Genomic DNA, 7,636 nt, shown 5'->3' with positions numbered 1-7,636 from the left:
GTGTGGTCCTTGAATTTGAGGAAATTGGTCCTGGAAAGTCCTTGAAAGGTCCTTGAATTTGATGTTCACCAAGGTGTGGGGACCCTGGAATGAACTTCCTGTCCAGCGGCTGACGGCGTTTGAGTTAAAGCCTCTTTCATCTGTTCACACCTTCCTCCGTCACCGGTTCCACCTGAAGAGAAGCGATCCCTGAGCACAACGCTGCCACCACCACGTTTCCCTGTAATCCGCAGCCATTACTGTGCCAAACATACTTCTTGGGGAACAAATATTTACCAGCCAATATATAAATGCTGGACTTTGAGCAAATTGTAATAGCCACGCCTCGCTGCAGATTTGTTTCAAAGAGACTGAATGCTGACATTTAATCAAAAGCTGCGTGGTAAAAGTCTAAATGTTCAGGTTTTGCACTTTTTTTTTGCACAGATCGTGTTTTTATTTTTATTTCTTTTAACAGGAATGTGTGCACAAGCAAACAAACTCTCTGTCACTTCACGTAAATACGAAACACATCCGATCACTGTATCCAGTTTCTGCAGTGAACGTGACAGAAATCTCTAAATCTGTGAATTTTTGCTGCAATCCGGAGCTAGTCTCTGTTCCCGAGTCGTTCCGATGTTTCTCAGCAGAACCGGATCTTTTGACGGAGAACTGCTTCGCTCGGTATGAGCGATGAGCCGAAGCGTGACGGCGCAGAAAGGCAAGCTGTTAAAAACCGCCGCGTGTTTTCGTCCGCTGTGTCTGAAGCCCTAACAGCCGTTTTATCAGTCTGTAACACGCATCCAGGTGAAAGACTGACGCATACGCTGCATTCACACACTTCACGGCCAGATTTCCACTTTGACCCTCAGCCTGCAGAAGATTAGACGAAATTTTCCTTTTTTTTTTCTAAACTTTTCAGGTATGAATTTAGGTGGGGGAACAGGAAGAAACCTGGAGGAGAAAAGCAGGGAGATAATGGTTATTTTAACTTTGGATAGTACTGAATTAATCACATTATTAGTGTTTTTTATTATTTATTCCGCTTGCATTAATGATATCAGCCAGAGGAAGCTCAGCAATGACCCATCAAAACTAAATCACCTGCACAAATTGAACTTTTCCTCCAAAAATACAACCATGTGTTTTTAATAGAGAACATAGAAGATTTATCTAGTGATTTATGCAATAGCTTTTAACAGTTTTAATTGTAAAAAAAAAAAAAGTGCGAAACAAATTGTGGTTTTCTTTTAAGCTCCTGTTGTATTAATGAATAATTTCCTGTTGCACGTGTCTGTATGATCACCAGCATTACGTCAGTCCAGGTTAAACCTCCTGGATCTGTAAAGTTTTTACGTTTAGTCCCTTTTTAAAGCGCGGGTGCTTCGTGCTAAGGAGTCGACTCCAGGTGGCGTCATGAATCGGGTTTTCTCTCACCTTTCATCAGAATGGATTTTTTTGGCAGCCTGGCTCATTAACTGATGTTTAATCCCAGAGGGAACCAGCAGGTTTGTCCTCAGAGAGCCTCTGCAGGTCTCACCGCTGCTCAGACCGAAGCTCAGATCGGTTTGTGTGAACCTGACTGAACCAGGCGTGTCGGTTCTTCAGCAGGCTTCAGCCCTCCTCTTCCTCCCTTCCCTTTTCTACTTCATTCATTTTCAGCCTGAGTTCATTTTTTTCATTCTTCATATGAAGGTTTGTTCAGTGTTTAAGACCACAGAGACGATTCTGTCTCTTTATTATTGTAACATAGTTAGACAACAGTAAATAGCGCCCCCTTGCTGTCCCGGTTATGGATTTGTACACTGATTATCCCCTTTTTTTTGGATTTTTTTTTTTTTTTTTTTTAGTTTTTGATTTGTTTTGTGAAACAGTAACATGTTGTACATGTTGTGTAAAGATAATGTAGATTCCACTGTATTTTTTTTTTGTCTGAATCATCATTTGCTTTGTCCTTGTTTTTGTTTTCCTTGTTTATGTTGTTAATGAAGGGAAGAAACTGATATCCAGCGTCTTATTTAATCATGTTTTGTAGAAGAGCAGTTTACAACAATCCATCTTTACTTCTCCTGCATAAAGACGAGTCGTTTTAAATGACTCAGTTTTGTAAAACCAGGCTAATTTATTCACTTTGATTCGATAACACCTACTCATTATGTATTTATGCATATCATGAGAAAGTGCAATAAGGAGCTTCGTTCCGCTGCTAAAACCTCCCGTCTAAAAATCGTGTTTCACGGACTCTGCAGGTTCAGGTGCTCGGTTTCATGCACTGGACTGACAGGATTTATTGAGGATTCAACCAAACGTGTGTTTCCTCGATTCCTGCCGTCGCTTTGAGTGAATGTAGCTTGAATCGGTCAAAACATCGACATAACAGGAACGGGTGTATGGAGCTAAATCAGGGTCATAATGTTCGTTTGAAAAATTCTACAATTTAAACTGCAAAAAAATGTTTTATTTTTTTTTTTTGTTTTTTTTTTACTGAAATTTGAAACTAAAAAAACCTAATTTACAACTATTTTTCAGAATCAAGTTTTTTTTTTTTTTTTTTTACACTCAGATTATTATTTTTTTATTTTTTTACACTTTCAGATTTTTTTTTTTTTTTTTTTTTTTAGTTTCAATCTTTCAGCCTTGGGCTGGACCCCATGGCACAGGGCTAAAAGTTTGAAGCAAAATAAATAATCTGAAAGTATATAAAAAAATATATATTTTTTTTAATTACAAATCGGTAACAGATCTTTTCTTTTCAGTTTCAAAAAAAATTTTAGTTTACTTTTTTTTTCAGTTTAAAAAAGAAAATTTTGTGTCAACATTTATTTTCGGTTTTAAATTGTTTAATTTTTCGAATAAACATTATGACATCGACATAACAGGAACGGGTGTATGGAGCTAAATCAGGGTCATAATGTTTGTTCGAAAAATTCTACATTTTAAACAGAAATTTTTTTTTTAACTGTTTTATTGAAAACAATTGAAACTAAAAAAACTAATTTACAACAATTTTCAGAATCAACTTTTTTTTTTACACAGATTTATTTATTTATTTATTTTTTACTCTCAAATTTTTTTATTTTTTTTATTTTTTTAGTTTCAATCTTTCGGCCCTGGGCTGGACCCCATGGCCAGCACAGGGCCGAAAGTTTGAAGCAAAATAAATAATCTGAAAGTGTAAAATAAAAAAAAAATTAAAATTACAAATCGGTTACAGATCTTTTTTTTTTCAGTTTAAAAAAGAAAATTTTGTGTCAACATTTATTTTCAGTTTTAAATTGTTTATTTTTCGAATAAACATTATGACCTTGATTTAGCGCCATACTGATGTAAGTTTGGATATAATGGCAAAATGAAAATAATCCAGCATCATTGTTTATTTTCTTTGTCGCTGTAATGTTTGATTTAGCTGATGTATGAAGGAGATGCTTAGCGTTTTAGATGTGCTGTGTATATAAATATACGCACTGCAGCTTATAGATATGTGAAGGATTCTCTGTTTTTAGCATGGACCCGTGTTTTTACCTGTCGGGCGAAGATGTGTGTGGGGTTGGGAAAATACATGAAGTGTTGGAAAATAAACAGTTCACAGCTGAATTTCTCACTGTGTGTTTTATTGATGAAAATTCAGCCAATATTAATTTGCTCTGTGCAGGTCGGGGGTCAATCTGCCTCAAGTGGACAACTTCAGGTGTCTTGGGCCATAAGTTTGGGTCAGGTAGCAACATGAGCTCTGGCAAAGCTTGACAAGAGTCCTACTGGAATCCATCTAGTGATCTAATCAGCAGACTGATATATAGAACAGAGAAACACATTCAGCCACCACCATTTTACATGCAGGAACGCTACGAATATTTCAAATGAAAGTGCTTTTTTTCCCTCAGCTTCACCTGAGGTGGAGAAGAAGGCTTTGTGGGACATCATATATCAGAGCTCTGATTACCCCGTATGTTCCTAACAGAGCACTTCGCTCTCAGACTGCAGGTCTGCTGGTGGTTCCTAGAGTCTCTAAAAGTAGAATGGGAGGAAGATCCTTTAGCTATCAGGCTCCTCTCCTGTGGAACCAACTCCCAGTTTTGGTCCGTGAGGCAGACACCCCGTCTACTTTTAAGACTAATCTGAAAACTTTCCTTTTTGACAAAGCTTCTAGTCAGAGTGGCTCATGTTATGCTGCTATAGGCTTAGGCTGCTGGAGGACATCAGGGTCTATTTCTCTCACTCTGCTGAGTTCTCCTACTGCTCTCCAATTTGCATTATTTGTTGTTATTTTAACTTTTTGTTCTCTGTCATTTTCTCTTCATAGAAGGTACACCTGGTCTGGCGTTCTGTTAGCTGTGACATCATCAGGGGAGGCAGATCATCCACTATTACCATCTAACATAGAAAGTACTCCTGGGTCAATGTGAGCTTCTGTGCTTTCTGTGTCTCTGCTCTGTCTTCTCTAAGCCCCAGTGGGTGGAGGCAGATGAGCGTTCACACTGAGCCTGGTTCTGGTTCTGCTGGAGGTTCTCCTCCCTGTTAAAGGGGAGTTTTCCTCTCCACTGTCGCTTCATGCATGCTCAGCATGAGGGATTGCTGCATACAGAGCGGAGATACAAAACCTGGTCAGCTGCTGCTCTGAGTACAACCTGTTGCTCAACAAGGACAAGACAGGAGCTGATCATCAACTTCAGGAAGCTCCGAGCTGCAGACGACGGTCTGATCTTCACCAAAAGGTGGAAAGGGTGTCCAGCATTGGGTACACATCTTCATGAACCTCACATGGTCCATCAACGCGACTGTTTTAGTTTAGTTTATTTCATAGGAACAAGTGTGTACATCAAACATTTAAACACTACAACATTTGTAGCCACGGCTTATTTCTAAAGTCCGTCCCTAGAAGGGCCTTTAAAAACAGCATAGAGTTCACAAATTCACATCATACAAAAGTCTGATTTAAAATTTCATTTAGGTTCAAATATGCCTGCAGTGTTGATTCCTTTTTAAAACACTTTTTAATTAATTTTTAAAAGCCACCAAATCAAGGTCCTGTTTCAGTGCAGGAGACGAGGAGTTCCACAGTTTGGCACCCAGGAGAGAGAAGGCCGACCGCCCAAAGGAGGCTTTTTCTCAGGGGAACTTTGACATTACCATTAGAAGCTCCTCATGTTTAATGAACCCACTGATCTGAGTGTGACTGAAGCGTCTGAGGACGTCAGGGGCCGGTTATACATTCAATTTAAGCAGGAAAGCTTTATAAAGTGTTCAAAACTAAGAAAAACTTCACAATGGATTTTCTGTCTAGTATTTTCGGTGCTTTATTGTAAATCATTCTCTCTGGTCTGATTGTTGTTGTCGCCTGAGACCAGGAGGTCATACAGTCACTGAGATGAGGGAAAAAAAAATCATAGCATGCAAAGAAGGATAAACAGTCTCTTATGATTTTGAAATTGAACACATTTGCTTTGGCTGTTCTTATAATCTTTTTAATGTGGCTGACGAGAGTCTAGAATTTTCATTTCTTTAACTTGAGCAATATCTTGACCAGTTATTGTCAGATGCAATTTTTCTGGAGGATGAGACTTGGAAGTAAAACAAACTGACATTGTTTTGTTGACATTTAAAATAAGTCCTGACTTTTGACACCAGACTGACAGCATCTATGGAGCTGAGCATAAACTACCCTATTATCTGCATTAGGGACGGATGCCTTTAACATTTAAACCCATACTCTGTACCCAACGGTAGCTGTTTTCACTACTTTTGTGTGTTTATGGAGTAATAAATGTTAGTTTATTAATAAAAATTTGAAATCTTTCACTTTCACACATTTATTTCTCAATGTTTAAACTTGTTTGGACTAGAAATGAACCTTATTAAATAATTTATGAATTTTAATACGTTCTAATCTGTATCATTGCTGCTAAAACGGCTCTTCTGTTTTCTTGTAATTTGCTGAAATGTTGATTTACAGAACTGCTGAAACAAATGTTGTTGTGCTCTATGCCTGTACGATGCAAAACAAAAATTTTCTGTTTTATCAGATTGGGCCATTTGTTCGCTAAACCACACACTATATCTGCATTCAATTATACTTTTAAAAACGTTGCTATATATATTGCTGCTTTTGCAAAAGCAATGAGAAGAATTGTAATAGTAACAATGATTTTAGTTGTTGGGGTATATTAACATCGTCATGCAAAGTTTTACATCAAGATAAATTTAAATTCTTATGACAATAACAAGAAATGATCCCCATAGTGGTAAAAGGTGCAATAATTGACTAAAGACGTCTTTCTAGAGCAGCTTTCAGCAAATCAGCTGTAATTTGGTAATGATATGTGGATTTACTGTAAAAAGGGAACTTAAAGTAAGTAAAGTAAAGTAAGTTGTATATATGATTGATTTTGACTTTGTAAAGTGCCTTGAGATGACATGTTTCATGAATTGGCGCTATATAAATAAAACTGAATTGAATTAAAATTTCCTTGAAATTAGTGTATTTGAGCAGGTAAATAAGATTATCTGCCATTGGAATAAGATTTTTGCACTTAAAATAGGAACAACTCTCTTTATCAGCTGGTTTTGCTGTTCTTTTTGTATCTCTCTTTGCAGGTGTAGAAGCAGACTCAGAGGATGTTATCTTGCTCGCTCCCTTTCCTCTTTTTCTTACACCTTTTCTACCTTTTTAGCATTTTCTCTCATCTGTTTCTCTCCTTTTTTTCCCTCTTCTACCTTCCCGTTTCTGTGTCAGTTGAACACGAAAGAGTCCCAGCATAAAATCTAATAAAGCTTGTTGCATGTATATATCAAGCGGAGCATTAAGACAACAATTATTAATGCTACACAGCCAGACAGCACACACAGACACACAAAAATGGGAACAACTCATCTCCATCATCTTATTTCAAGTGCAGTATTTCAAATTATCTTATTTTAGGGGTTAAAATAGTCATTCCATTGGCAGATAATATGATTTTCCTGCTCAAATCAAGGACAAAAACACAAATTTTAAGAAAATTGTACTTATTTTTAGTTCTGTGTCTGCAGCGTTCCAGCTTGATGGAGCAGCTCAAACATGAGAACCTGGACATCTTGGTCCAGATCTGAAGCTCTCTGAAGAACCTGAGGTCGGTTCTCAAAAAGCAGGCGACACACAGGTCAGCTCTACACTGCAAAAAAGGGAGGTAAAAGTAAGTAAAATTCTCTTGAAATGAGAGTATTTGTCCTTGATTCGAACATGTAAATAAGTTTATCTGCCAATGGAATAAGATTTTTGCACTTAAAATATGAACAATTTATCTCCATCATCTTATTTCAAGTGCAGTATATCTAATAATGTTATTTTAGGGGTCAAAATACTCATTCCATTGGCAGATAATCTTATTTACCTGCTCAAATCAAGGACAAATACACTAATTTCAAGAAAATCTTACTTACCTTAAATTCCCTTTTTGCAGTGTAAGCACCAGGAGGACAAGGACCGCTCATCATCAGTCCGCAGGATGATCTCCAGCATGTCGGAGGAGAAAAACAGGAGTTCTGAAGAACAGCAGTCACCGTTTGCATGAATCTGAAGCGTGATGTTTCTTCTGCAAACCTTTAAATGATCGTTTAACAGGTTTTCCAGGACGTCGGGGTGCAGGAGCAGGAGGAGCCCAGCACAGCAGGGTCTTAATCT

Source organism: Fundulus heteroclitus, chromosome 1 (assembly GCF_011125445.2).
Source record: "Fundulus heteroclitus isolate FHET01 chromosome 1, MU-UCD_Fhet_4.1, whole genome shotgun sequence".
NCBI classification, from domain to species: Eukaryota; Metazoa; Chordata; class Actinopteri; order Cyprinodontiformes; family Fundulidae; genus Fundulus; species Fundulus heteroclitus.
Note: the sequence above shows the minus strand (reverse complement) of the source record.